We start from the raw sequence: 14,276 nt of genomic DNA on the forward strand, positions 1-14,276 counted from the left end.
GAAAAAAAGCTTTACAGCTTTAGGGAAACCACAGCTTGCCAAGTTTTTAAAGATGAATGTTTCCATTTTATTTTTTTAAACATGGTTTGAAATGGGGCAGCACGGTGCTGCAGTGATTAGCGCAGTCACCTCACAGCAAAAAGGTCCTGAGTTCGAACCCCAGGGCAGTGCAACCTTGGGGGTGGTCCCGGGTCATCATCTGTGTGGAGTTTGCATGTTCTCCCTGCATCCGCATGGGTTTCTTCCGGGGGCTCCGATTTCCTCCCACAGTCCAAAGACATGTAGGTCAGGTGAATTGGCATTACTAAATTGTCCCTAGGTGTGTGTGTGTGTGTGTGTGTGTGGGTGTGGGTGTGGGTGTGGGTGTGTGCGCGCGCGGGCAGGCAGGCAGGCGGGCCCTGTGATGAACTGGCAGCCTGTCCAGGGTGTCTCCCCACCTGCCGCCCAATGACTGCTGGGATAGGCTCCAGCATCCCTGCAACACTGAGAGCAGGATAAGCGGTTTGGATAATGGATGGTTGGATGGTTTGAAATGTTTTATTTTCCTCATCTTAAATTTTGCCCAGTTTATTTTTGGCCATAGAAGTTATAAATTATGTTTTAGATTTTGTCACCATATATATACACTCACTAGCCACTTTATTAGGCACACCTGTCCAACTGCTCGTCAACGCAAATTTCTAATCAGCCAATCATATGGCAGCAACTCAATGCATTTAGGCATGTAGACATGGTCAAGACGATCTGCTGCAGTTCAAACCGAGCATCAGAATGGGGAAGAAAGGTGATTTAAGTGACTTTGAACGTGGCATGGTTGTTGGTGCCAGACGGGCTGGTCTGAGTATTTCAGAAACTGCTGATCTACTGGGATTTTCACACACAACCATCTCTAGGGTTTACAGAGAATGGTCCGAAAAAGAGAAAATATCCAGTGAGCGGCAGTTCTGTGGGCGAAAATGCCTTGTTGATGCCAGAGGTCAGAGGAGAATGGCCAGACTGGTTCGAGCTGATAGAAAGGCAACAGTAACTCAAATAACCACTCATTACAACCGAGGTATGCAGAAGAGCATCTCTGAACGCACAACACGTCGAACCTTGAGGAAGATGGGTTACAGCAGCAGAAGACCACACCGGGTGCCACTCCTGTCAGCTAAGAACAGGAAACTGAGGCTACAATTTGCACAGGCTCACCAAAATTGGACAATAGAAGATTGGAAAAACGTTGCCTGGTCTGATGAATCTCGATTTCTGCTGCGACATTCGGATGGTAGGGTCAGAATTTGGCGTCAACAACATGAAAGCATGGATCCATCCTGCCTTGTATCAACGGTTCAGGCTGGTGGTGGTGGTGTAATGGTGTGGGGGATATTTTCTTGGCACACTTTGGGCCCCTTAGTACCAATTGAGCATCGTGTCAACGCCACAGCCTACCTGAGTATTGTTGCTGACCATGTCCATCCCTTTATGACCACAGTGTTCCCATCTTCTGATGGCTACTTCCAGCAGGATAACGCGCTGTGTCATAAAGCTCGAATCATCTCAGACTGGTTTCTTGAACATGACAATGAGTTCACTGTACTCAAATGGCCTCCACAGTCACCAGATCTCAATCCAATAGAGCACCTTTGGAATGTGGTGGACCGGGAGATTCGCATCATGGATGTGCAGCCGACAAATCTGCAGCAACTGCGTGATGCTATCATGTCAATATGGACCAAACTCTCTGAGGAATGTTTCCAGTACCTTGTTGAATCTATGCCACGAACGATTAAGGCAGTTCTGAAGGCAAAAGGGGGTCCAACCCGGTACTAGCAAGGTGTACCTAATAAAGTGGCCAGTGAGTGTATAAGTGAGTGTGTGTGTATGTGTGTATATATACAGTGCATCTGGAAAGGATTCACACCCCTTCACTTTCCCCACATTTTGTTATGTTACAGCCTTATTCCAAAATGGATTAAATTCCTTTTTTTCTCATCAATCTACACACAATACCTCATAATGACAAAGTGAAAAAGGTTTTGTAAAAACTTTTGCAAATTTATTAAAAATAAAAAACTGAAATATTGCATGTACATAAATATTCACACCCTTTGCTATGACACTCAAAATTGAGCTCAGGTTCATCCTGTTTCCACTGATCATCCTTGAGATGTTTCTACATCTTGATTGGAGTCCACCTCTAGTAAATTCAATTGATTGGACATGATTTGGAAAGGCACACACGTGTCTATATAAGGTCCCACTGTTGACAGTGCATGTCAGAGCAGAAACCAAGCCATGAAGTCAAAGGAATTGTCTGTGGACCGCCGAGACAGGATTGTATCGAGGCACAGATCTGGGGAAGGGTACAAAAAAATTTCTACAGCTTTGAAGGTCCCGAAGAACACAGTGGTCTCCATCATTCGTAAATGGAAGAAGTTTGGATCCACCAGGACTCTTCCTAGAGCTGGCTGCCCAGCCAAACTAAGCAATCGGGGGAGAACGGCCTTGGTCAGGGGGGTGACCAAGAACCCGATGGTCACTCTGACAGAGCTCCAGCGTTCCTCTATGGAGATGGGAGAACCTTCCAGAAGGACAACCATCTCTGCAGCACTCCACCGATCAGGTCTTCATGGTAGAGTGGCCAGACGGAAGCCTCTGCTCAGTAAAAGGTACATGACAGCCCGCTTGGAGTTTGCCAGAAAGCACCTAAAGGACTCTCAGACCATGAGAAACAAGATTCTCTGGTCTGATGAAACCAAGATTGAACTCTTTGGCCTGAATGCCAAACGTCACATCTGGAGGAAACCAGGCTCCTCTCATCACCTTGCTAATACCATCCCTACAGTGAAGCATGGTGGTGGCAGCATCATGCTGTGGGGATGTTTTTCAGTGGCAGGAACTGGGAGACTAGTCAGGATCGAGGGAAAGATGAATGGAGCAAAGTACAGAGAGATTCTTGATGAAAACCTGCTCCAGAGCGCTCAGGACCTCAGACTGGGGCGAAGGTTTACCTTTCAACATGACAACGACCCTAAGCACACAGCCAAGACAACGAAGGAGTGGCTTCGGGACAATTCTGAATGTTGTTGAGTGGCCCAGCCAGAGCCCAGACTTGAACCCCGTTGAACATCTCTTGAAAGACCTGAAAATAGCTGTGCAGCGACGCTCCCCATCTAACCTTACAGAGCTCGAGAGGATCTGCAGAGAAGAATGGGAGAAATACCCCAAATATAGGTGTGCCAAGCTTGTAGCTTCATACCCAAGAAGACTTGAGGCTGTAATCGCTGTCAATGGTGCCTCAACCAAGTACTGAGTAAATGATTTGAATACTTATGTACATGCAATATTTCCGTTTTTTATTTTTAATAAATTTGCGAAAATTTCTACAAAACCTTTTTCGCTTTGTCATTATGGGGTATTCTATGTAGATTGATGAGGGAAAAAAAGGAATTTAATCCATTTTGGAATAAGGCTGTAACATAACAAAATGTGGGGAAAGTGAAGGGGTGTGAATACTTTCCGGATGCACTGTGTATATCAATACAGATGCATCTGTATTCCTGCATCTGTATTGATATTCCGCTCCTCATTAGTTGAGCACTTATAACACCATTGACGGTTTTGGGAAAAAACGCTATATATATATATATATATATATATATATGAATTTTCTCATCAGACAGTCACAGTGAAGCAACTTTTTGTGCAGCTCCTGTTCATCCACTTGCTGAGCCAACAGCATTGTAGCTATTCTAGTATCAAACTGTAATCTGTTTTTATTGTTTGTTACATTTGGCCACATGTTTCTTGTATATTGTATTTGGGTATTTACAAGATATTGTCATAGGTAGTTGAGAGCCTTTAATTAAGCATAATTAAATCCACCCAGTCATTCTGGCAGTTCCACTGAAAGGACATTGGAAACCTCTTTTCTGTGCACTGGAAAATATCCTGTTTTTGCACTTAAGGCATTTGGTAAGTCATTACAGATACCATCTGTGTATAATAGAATGTTAGTTTCTTTCATGTTGTTGGGATATTGTTGGTATATTGCTGGTATATTGGTTTATTGTCATTTTAGATTATTTTGAATTGTATGACTGCTGTTGAGTGTTCGCTGGCTTGTATTGTTTTACTGCCAGCAAGCCTGTCGTCAAGAGTTGTATCACCCTCGTTTTTTGTTGACAGTTTAGAAACACTTTGTGCCTTGAGGATGTTGCTGAGACCTCTGATTTAAGGTCCGAAGGCATAATTCTTAATTGTTACGGACTAGTCGGGTCTAGGGGTTAAGGGTTAACCACGCAATACTAGTCCTAAACTTGAGTGTGTAGAAAAGATGGAAATGAGGGGAGAAGCAGGAAGAAGGACTGATTTCCAAGACGAGAGAAATAGCCAGGAGGTGGGCTAGCTTATTGAAGTAGCAGGCTAGCAGTTAGCAGGTCCCTCCAACCAAGCCTCGGCCATATGGGTCTCAGCTCCCATAAATGGCGGACTCCATCTTGGTATCCTAGTTCAGTTTAGGTTTGATGGTCTTGAGCTGGAAAAGTGTGGACTTGTAGTGTCCTGAACAGCGTGTTCAAAATGGCGTATCCTGAGGTGCATGTATGCAAACTGCCGCCATTAATTAACTCCCGGGGATGCACCCGCACCTCACAGGGACGTCCTCTTATAAACACTACTTAACCACATTTCTCAATGAAAACCAGTCCAAGTATGTAAGAAAAGGAAGAAGGAAAAAGGCAAATATAACCCCTATAACTTCTAATATTCCTCCCCCCTTACAACAAAAAAACCCAAAACATCTGGTTTCGACCGATTTGTTTTTCTTTTATTCTTTTTATATAAATCAGTTTCTCTTTCTTAAAACAACAATAACAGCAAGACTGTGTACAGTTATAATCCCTTTTTTTTTTATAGCTCCACTGATTCATGTGCATTACTATCAACAATGCACTCCCAAACTTTTCAAAAATACCCAAACCATATGCTCATCCCCTTGACAGGGTGTCCGCAATAACATTTTCTCTGTCTAGCAAATGCACTACCGTCAGGTTATATGGTTGTAAAATTAAACTCCAACGGAACACTCTGTGACTGGATGTTTTGAACTTTGACAGGAACATAAGTGGGTTGTGATCAGTGAAGACTACCAGATCAGCTCCAGCACTAGAGACATACACCTCAATGTGTTGGACTGCTAGGACAAGAGCCAGGGCCTCCTTCTCAATGGTAGAATATCGCTTATGATGGCAATTCAATTTCTTAGAGAAATATGCAACAGGCCTGTCTATTCCTGACCCATCAGTCTGTAGCAGCACTGCCCCCACTCTAACATCACAAGCATCTACTGCAAGCTTGAATGGGACGGAGAAGTCCGGAGCAATCGGCACCGGTTCACTAGCTAGAATAGCTTTAACCTTTCCAGAGCTGTCTGACAATCCGCTGACCAGCTAAACTTAACTCCCTTCTTCAACAGGTTTGTGAGTGGTGTTCTCACAGCTGCGAAGTTGGGAACAAACCACTTATAAAAGCCACGCATGCCCAAAAGGCGCATTAGCTGGCATTTTGTTTTCGGAACTGGCGGGTCTAAAATGGCTTGCACCTTGGCAGTTCCTGATTTTACTGAACCTTGACCCACCTGATGCCCCAAATATGTGACTTGCCCCTTTCCAATCTTGCCTACAACCTGACAAGCATGAGAGCTACGACAGTTTGAAACCACATCTTTATGCATTTGGGCCAGTAGAAATGTCTACTGATTTTTCTCTTGAGTTTTACAGATGCCTAAATGACCTGCTAAGGATACTTCATGGGCTAAACGCAGGACTTCCTTCCTGAAACTCTCAGGCACCACAGTTTGAGTCATAACAGTCCACGGTTCATCCGCAGGATGATCACGAGGCTGCCATTTCCTCAACAAGACTCCATCTCGGAGAAAGAAACCTTCAGCCACAGCCTTCATGTCCTCAGCATTATCAGCTGTCTCTTAATGGAGCTACAGAAGGATCTTTTCCTTGCTCTGATATAAGGGCTTCCCAAGAAAACTGGGAGCAGGGGGACACCTCAGCTAGCCTAGCAAAAAAGGCATCAACCAAGCCACCTGACAGTTCATCTTGCTCACTGGAATTTCCCTTTTCAGCAGACAGAGCCTGAGCACATGTCACCACACATGCTGTAGACACCTCAGGATGTTCTCTCTCCAAAGCCATGGTCTCAGGGACCTCACAAGGTGTCTCACTCACAACAGGTGTCCCACAAACCTGAGTACCAGGCAAATCATTGTCCAACACAAAGGCAACTCATTCAGTCGGCAGGGAAGGAACAATACTCACCACTACCTTTCCATTTACAATGTTAGATGCCAGAAATATTTTGTGCAGAGGGGCACTAACAAAACCACCTCCTACCCCCTTCACTGGGGTAGAAGCTTTTAAATAGGTGGCAGGCGGTAGGTCTATGACACTCTGAACCATTAAGGACTGTGTGGCACCTGTGTCCCTCAAAATTGATATAGGGACCATTTTGCCATCGGGTGCACCAGAAACTGCACCTTTTGACACAAAACCTTCAAACCCCTTCACTATTGGGCAGGAAGGCAGGTTCAAACTATCCACTTCACAGGGACCGATCTGAGTCTGGGCGCTAATCAGTCGCACAATTTTCCCATTTCCATTTTTCCTTTTGAGACCGGGACAACTAGACTTTATATGGCCAGGTTTTCTGCAATAATGGCAGGTGACATGCTTTTGGAAAAAATAAAGCTTCTCATATCTTTTCCCTGGCCCTGGAGACTGAACTGAGGTGGGAGTAGATTTTGTCATGGCAGCCTCACCAGGCCTGTCAGTTGCAGCCTGCCTCCTATCCTGTCTGCCAAACTTTCCTTTCCATGGCACTTCTCTATGAGTTAACTCGTAAGAATCTGCTGCCATAGCAGCTTTTCTTAACTCAGTAATGCCCATCTCCTTTAGATGTATCTCCATATGCCAGGGTAAACTGGTTTTGAACTGCTCCACCAGCAGTTGCCGCAACTCTTGAAAGGTGTGAGTGTTAGTGCTTGCTAACCACCTGTCAAATACAACCTCCTGTTGCCTAGCCAAATCAAGAAAAATTTCACTTCATTTTTGCTGCAGAGACCTGAACTTCTGTCGGTAGGCTTCTGGCACTTCCTCATAGGCTGCCAGAACCACCTTCCTCACAGTATCATGGTCTCTGCTGTCAGAAGCATCTAACGCCGCATAAGCTTCCTGGGCTCTGCCCTCAATCACACTCAGGCGGCATGGTGGTGCAGTGGTTAGCGCTGTCGCCTCACAACAAGAAGGTCCTAGGTCCGAACCCTGGGGTTGTCCAACTTTGGGAGGTCATCCCAGGTCCTTTCTGTGTGGAGTTTGCATGTTCTCCCCATGTTTGCGGTGGGGTTTCCCCTACCATCAAAAAGACATACGTGTTAGGGTTTATACTCCTGTCTGTGCCCCTGACCGAGGCATAGCAAGACGCCCACTGCTCCTAGCTACACAGCTAGAATGGGTTAAATGCATAAGTAGTAAAATAAAATAAATACATAAACAACGTCTGTTCTCAGGCCATTCCAGCTCTTTGGCAATTTTCTCAAAAGGGTCAAAGAAAGAACCCACATCATCCCGATTAAATTTTGGCACGAGTCTCAAACAGCTGGAAACATCAAAATAAGCTTTGTGCTTAAGTTGTAAGTCACTGTTGTTCACTTTAAGCTTCTCTTGCTCTAATGTGAGCTTTGCTAACTCAAGCTGAAACAGCCACTCCTCCTCTCTCTCTCGCTCTGCTCTTTCATATACATGATCTTTTAGGTGTAACACTGAAAACAGGGTCTCCAAAATCTCCGGCTTTTTAGCCTCTGGAGTGACGTCTACCTCACAATATTGAGCTAATGCAAGCAAATCCTCATTTTTAAGGTTACGCAACTCCTTGCGCCCAAAATCACTCCCACAAAACTCCTCTACGTTGAACATTGCCATGGCTATTGTTATCAAATTCTGTCAAAAATAGGCTAACCAAAAGAGACAAGACTCTCACCAAATTACCTCCAAGGTAACTGTTACCAAATAGCCTTAACGACAAAACATATAACCTGCAACAAGAGGTAGCTCATAAGTCGATATATTCCCAGAAACTGATATGAACAGACCGCACACAGAGCGCTCACATTACTCGAAGATCACAAACCGATACCTTGCAGTACACACCAGCAAAACACCTGCCACCATTAGCCAACTAGCTATTAGCTAACCAGCCAAATCAACCTGTTATCAACCTGTAGACCTAGTATATCCCCATTTTTAACCTCAACACATACAATGAATGCATTCACTAACTTCCCTTCTAGCTAGCTTAGTTTTACATACATACATAACCATGTGTTTTAAGTGAGAAGTTGGCACCGTGCAGCTATTCTGCACGAAGCTGTATGTCTGTGTCCTACTTCTAAACCTAGCAACATACAGCTTTTCCCGAACTGAATCCAGCTCAATTTTGCCTCTTCTCACAAACAGAATGCTTGGATGTAACTCACTACTGACGTCTAATCGCTAACCGATTTTATCGAAAATATGCATTAATCTTTAAATAAATCGCGGACGAGCGCCCCAAATTATGTTACAGACTAGTCGGGTCTAGGGGTTAAGGGTTAAACATGCAATACCAGTTCTAACCTGGAGTGTGTAGAAAAGATGGAAACGAGGGAAGAAACAGGAAGAAGGACTGATTTCCAAGACGAGAGAAATAGCCGGGAGGTGGGCTAGCTTACCGAGGTAGCAGGCTAGCAGTTAGCAGGTCCCTCCGACAAAGCCTTGGCCATATGGGTCTCAGCTTCCGTAAACGGTGGACTCCGTCTTGGTATCCTAATTCAGTTTAGGTTTGATGGTCTTGAGCTGGAAAGATGTGGACTTGTAGTGTCCTGAACAGCGTGTTCAAAGTTGCGTATCCTGAGGTGCATGTATGCAAACTGCCACCATTAATTAACTCCAGGGTGACGTCTTCTTATAAACACTGCTTAAACACACCTCCAATCATTTCTCAATGAAAACCAGTCCAAGTATGTAAGAAAAGGAAGAAGGAAAAAGGCAAATATAACGCCTACCACTTCTAACATTAATGAACATCTACTGAATGAAGACATGTTTACTACAAATGTGTTTTGTGTATTATGTCGTGCAAGGATTATGTCCACTTTATAGATTGCAGGAATTGCCACATTTTGGTAGTACAATATCAAAAGGTTGTCATGTTGTCCTAATAAAACAAATTATATATATATATATATAAAACAAATTTTGTATATTGTGTGAGTGATTTTGCGATAGAGGGGTACCAGCAAGAGTTAAAGGGAAGGTTTACAAGATGGTTGTGAGACCATCTATGTTATATGGTTTGGAGACAGTGGCACTAATGAAAAGACTGGAGGCGGAGCTGGAGGTGGTAGAGTTGAAGATGCTAAGATTTTCATTGGGAGTGACAAATAGGACAGGATTAGGAACGAGTATATTAGAGGGACAGCTCAGGTTGGACGGTTTGGAGACAAAGCTAGAGAGGCAAGATTGAGATGGTTTGGATATATGTGGATGAGAGATGCTGGGTTTAATGGGAGAAGGATGCTGAATATGGAGCTGCCAGAGAAGAGGAAAAGAGGAAGGCCAAAGGGAAGGTTTTTGGATGTGGTGAGAGAGGACATGCAGGTGGCTAGTGTGATAGAGGAAGATGCAGAGGACAGGAAGAGATGGAAACGGATGATCTGCTGTGGCGACCCCTAACGGGAGCAGCCGAAAGTAGTAGTGGATACATACTATATAAACATGTTCTGTTCCCATCAGGACATTATTTTCTTTTAGTTTGGTTTATCTCCCCCTGCTGGCAGTACTTTGTATAACATTAGCAGTGACCTTTGTGTAATTTGACTCAGTCAAGACGTTGATTGTGAGCAGAACAGCCTTATGGTTTTTGTCTTCATTTGCTTTTTCAATCCGCTTCAATCTTCTACGTTCCATACCTTTGGTAGCATTCTCGGTAAGTCAAATGTATACTGACATACTGTTCTAACTTCTTTGTTGGTTATGCTTACTAAGTTTGATGTGTAATGTGAGTATTTTGATGACGATGACTTTTTGATAGCTCATATCAGGACGGCAGCATGCTAATATGTTTCAGTAAGGTAGTTGGCTCAACTTCCTTTGTGTTGTGCTATATATATGTAAGTACATTTCAGTTATTTAGATGAGCGATATAGATTACATTACTTACACTATAACATTGCATTGCATTATTGCTCACAAGCCTTTTTTAGCTACAGTAATACTACAGTATTATAGCTATATCTACTCATATATTTTCGTAATGTGTGTGTGTGTGTGTGGTGTTAGTGTAGATAGCGGGACCGAAAACTAAAGCACTTATGATCCTAATTCTTTTTGGAGGTGGTAGGTATTGTCTCACACAGTAAGGAAAAAATCCCAGAAAATTAAAATTATGCATAATTATGCATAAATATGCAAAATATGCTTTTTTTCTAAAAATGGCTAAAAACCATTTTCTCGGCATTTCAGATTATTCTGAGCATCTTTGATTTTTCCACCTATATAAAAAAAAAATTTCTGGGACTTGGAAATGTTTTGGCATTATGCAAAATATATGCATTTTTGCAAAAATGACCTTATGATCCTAATTTTTGTTGGAGGTGGTAGGTATTGTTCCAGAGAGGACCAGAAAAATAGCAGAAAATTCAGATATAATTATAATAATTATGCATAATTATGCAAAATATGCATTTTCTAAAAATGGCTAAAAACCACTTTTCTCGGCATTTCAGATGATTCTGAGCATTTGGGGGGAGGGAGTTGGGGTGGGGGGGGGGTTTAGGGGCAGCAGGAAGGCGGTTAGCTGACAGGATGAAGAGGAGGGAGATTTAGACGGGTGGATAACCAAACCGCTACATTGTAGCGGGGTTCTTCTAGTGTAGTTATATAATCCGTATTTTCTTCTGACAGTTATTGTTGTATGTTGTTTGTGACTCATCTTCTCTATATTTAAGTGACGTTGGTAATTGCATTTCATCTTCAGTTGAAACTGACTGCAGGTATCCCCACCCTTTATAAACAATACAGTTGCATAACGACCGAAACCAACGATCAATTGCATATGCAAACATAGGTGTGACCATTAACTAGAGTTTCTTCAGTCCTCGTATCAAAGACGGTTGAATTAGTTCATCTGCATACAACATATGCAACATATTCGTTGGCTTTGGTCGTTATGCAACTGTATTTTTTATAAGGGATGGGAAAACCTGCACTCAGTTTTGACTGAAGATGTCACTTGAGTGATGAAACGTATCTGTCAATAAACATTGTATCCAGATGAACTGATTCAACCTTCTTTGACGTTGGTTTGATGTTGGAGTTTTATTTCCCAGTTTCACCCTTTTTCTGTCAAGAAACTGACGCAAGACGATCCCAGTCTCCAATGATTGATGGGAGAAGGTGTCTAGGTGCTGGTCAGATTGCACAGGGTTACGTGCATGCAGGACAACACAGTGAAATGAGAGCTTTCTAGCGGACAAGTTTGAGCTGGTTTGAGTTACTGCTGTTATGTCACAGCTAAGATAGAGGGCTATTACAGAGGCAGCACTAATGCAGGTAATATCATCCTTTGCCATAAAATGGAAGACACACAGGCAACCACATTTAAAATCTGTTGCCTCTGGCTCTGGGAAAACTCAAGCAGTTCCATCTATGAGTAAAGCAGCAGCCATTGTGCGTGCAGAAGCAGCAAGAGCATTAGTTTCTTTTGTTAAAAAAAGAAATGCAAATGAAAGTAGAAAGGGCACAAATAGATGCATCCTTAGATGTATTGATCATGGAGAAAGAAGCAGCAGCTGCCATTGCTGAGGTAGAGGTCCTTGAGGCAGCCACAGACACCATTGAGGAAAAATATAGCTGCAAAGTAGACCTCCTAGTCAAGCCCAAAGACCCCAATAAACGTATTTCTGAATATCTACTTCAGCATCCCAAATCTCACAATAGCCTTCAGTCAATGCCGGAAATGGAACCCATCTGTGGGTATGAGTTAGGATATGGAACCTCAATGCCACAGCAAGATAGCACTGTTCCAGCTCCCACACCACAACCAAGAGAATGATGGCAACACCCCACTCCAGAATAACGTCCTACACACCAGCCAGTAAAAGTGGAACTTAAAACAGATCGGACCTATCCTGCTGAAGAGAGACAGGATGATGGTTGGATCAAGGCAGGAAGACTCAATGACCGCAACCATCCACCAGCTTAACACCACAGCACTCTATTAGTGAGCAATCCACATGAGAGTCAAAGCATGACTCTCATGACCTTTGTGAGGTTCTTAAATCGCCGCGGACTTGTCAGCACAGGACTCTTACAGTTTGACGATCACTCGGAAAGCTTCAGAGACTGGTGAGCTTTGTTCTGTAACGCAATCAGAGGCCTAGACCTATCAGCTGACGAGGAGATGGACCTCTTAGTGAAATGGCTAGGAAATGAGTCTGCTGGACATGTGAGATGGATCAGGGCAGTTAATATAAACCAACCTGAAAGAGGGTTAAGAATGATGTGGGAAAGACTGGAGCACTGTTATGGATCACCAGAGGCCATAGAGAACGCACTCTTCAAGAGATTCGATGGGTTCCCTAGGATATCTAGCAAGGATTTTCAGAAACTGAAAGAGCTGGGTGATCTGTAGATGGAATTCCTTCTGCCAAAGCTGAGGGAGATCTACCGGGCCTTGCCTTTATGGATACCTCACACAGTGTCAACCCCATCGCACAAAAATTACCTTACAACCTACAAGAGAAATGGAAGTGAAGGTACCAGATTCTCCTTTTTTTGTGGACTTAGTCTGCTACCAAGCAATGACTAATAATGACCCTAGCTTTGACCTGACCATGTTCAACACTGCCCTGTCTTAACTCAGGAAGACCTGTCCTCAAGCACGGCAATTGGAGAACATCTATTTCAGGCCATAAAACTGAAGCGTCTTCCCCCTCAAATGCTGAGATGACCCAAAATAAGACTGAGGAGCCTGGCAGGCAATGACCCATACATAGGAAGCCTCACCCTCTCCAAAGATGTCGCGGTTTCAGAGAGAAATCTCTTGAAGATTGAAAAGCCTTCCTTAAGGAAAGTGGGATCTGTTACAGATGTTGCACATCAACATCACATCTTGCCAGATGCTGCAAGGCAAGTGCTCAGAGTGTGGGAGTGAAGGTCACAATACAGCCTTACATCCTGGACCTCCACCCTGGATTACAAAGAGCACAGACCCTGCCATAGAGCATGGCAGGGAGGATGAAAGTGCCCCTTCTGATGTTGCAGTCCTGTGTACCAGCGTCTATGGTGGAAACCTTAGTGGAAGGTCTTGTTCCAAGTTCTGTCTTGTTAGAGTCTTCCAGTCAAGTCATCCAGACAAAGCGGCAAGGCTATACACGATCCTTGATGATCAAAGTAACAGGTCACTAGCTCACCCAGAGTTCTTTTATCTTTTCAAGGTAGAAGGCCCCAGCTCACCTTACCCCTTGAGGACATGTGCAGGAGTAATAGAAGACAGCTGGAAGAAGGGCAAGTAACTAACCAATTGAATCTCTGGATGGCCTGGTGTGTCTACCTCTCCCTAGCTGATCGAATGTAATCAGATTCCCAACAATAGGTCAGAAATCCCCACTCCAGATGCTGTGCTCCACCATGCTCATTGAAATCTGTAGCTCTTCACATTCCTGAAATCGACCACCAAAAGAGTACACAAGGTATGCAAACAGATGAGTGGCCGTCACGACGCCCTCAAAGGCTTGCCTAGGATGGGTCATTGTGGGAGACATCTGTTTAGGAAATGTTCATAAACCATCCATTGTGAACACGCTCTTCACAAGCATGCTAGAGAATGGTCGTCCATCTCTCTTTCAACTTTGTGCCAATCGCCTCCTCATCAAAGAAAGATACAGCAACTCCCTGTTAACCAGCCTCATCGGCAGCTACCTCAGAGATGATACTGCCTGCGACAAAGAGCAAAACCACCTTGGGTGTGTAGTATTCCAAAGTACAAAGGAGGATAAAAAAAATGGCTCCCTTGACTGAAGACAAGGCCTTGCTAAAGATGATGAAACAAGGACTCCAAAAGGACGATGCCAACAATTGGGTAGCCATTCAGAACAGGGAGGCGCTGCCTTCCTGACAATCGCGCACAGGCACTAAAACGGCTCTCTGCCTCAAATGCACAGCTTGGATTGCAACACTTCGAGA

The 14,276-nt window shown here is 43.8% G+C and overlaps 1 protein-coding gene across 2 annotated transcripts in view; it reads left to right on the plus strand.

The window, feature by feature from the left end:
• The window catches only part of ep300b (E1A binding protein p300 b), a 64,094-nt gene that overhangs the window by 16,671 nt on the left and 33,147 nt on the right, over positions 1–14,276 (plus strand). The gene's annotated exons all lie outside the window — the stretch shown is intronic.

This window comes from Lampris incognitus, chromosome 10 (genome assembly GCF_029633865.1).
Source record: "Lampris incognitus isolate fLamInc1 chromosome 10, fLamInc1.hap2, whole genome shotgun sequence".
In the NCBI taxonomy this organism is placed as follows: domain Eukaryota; kingdom Metazoa; phylum Chordata; class Actinopteri; order Lampriformes; family Lampridae; genus Lampris; species Lampris incognitus.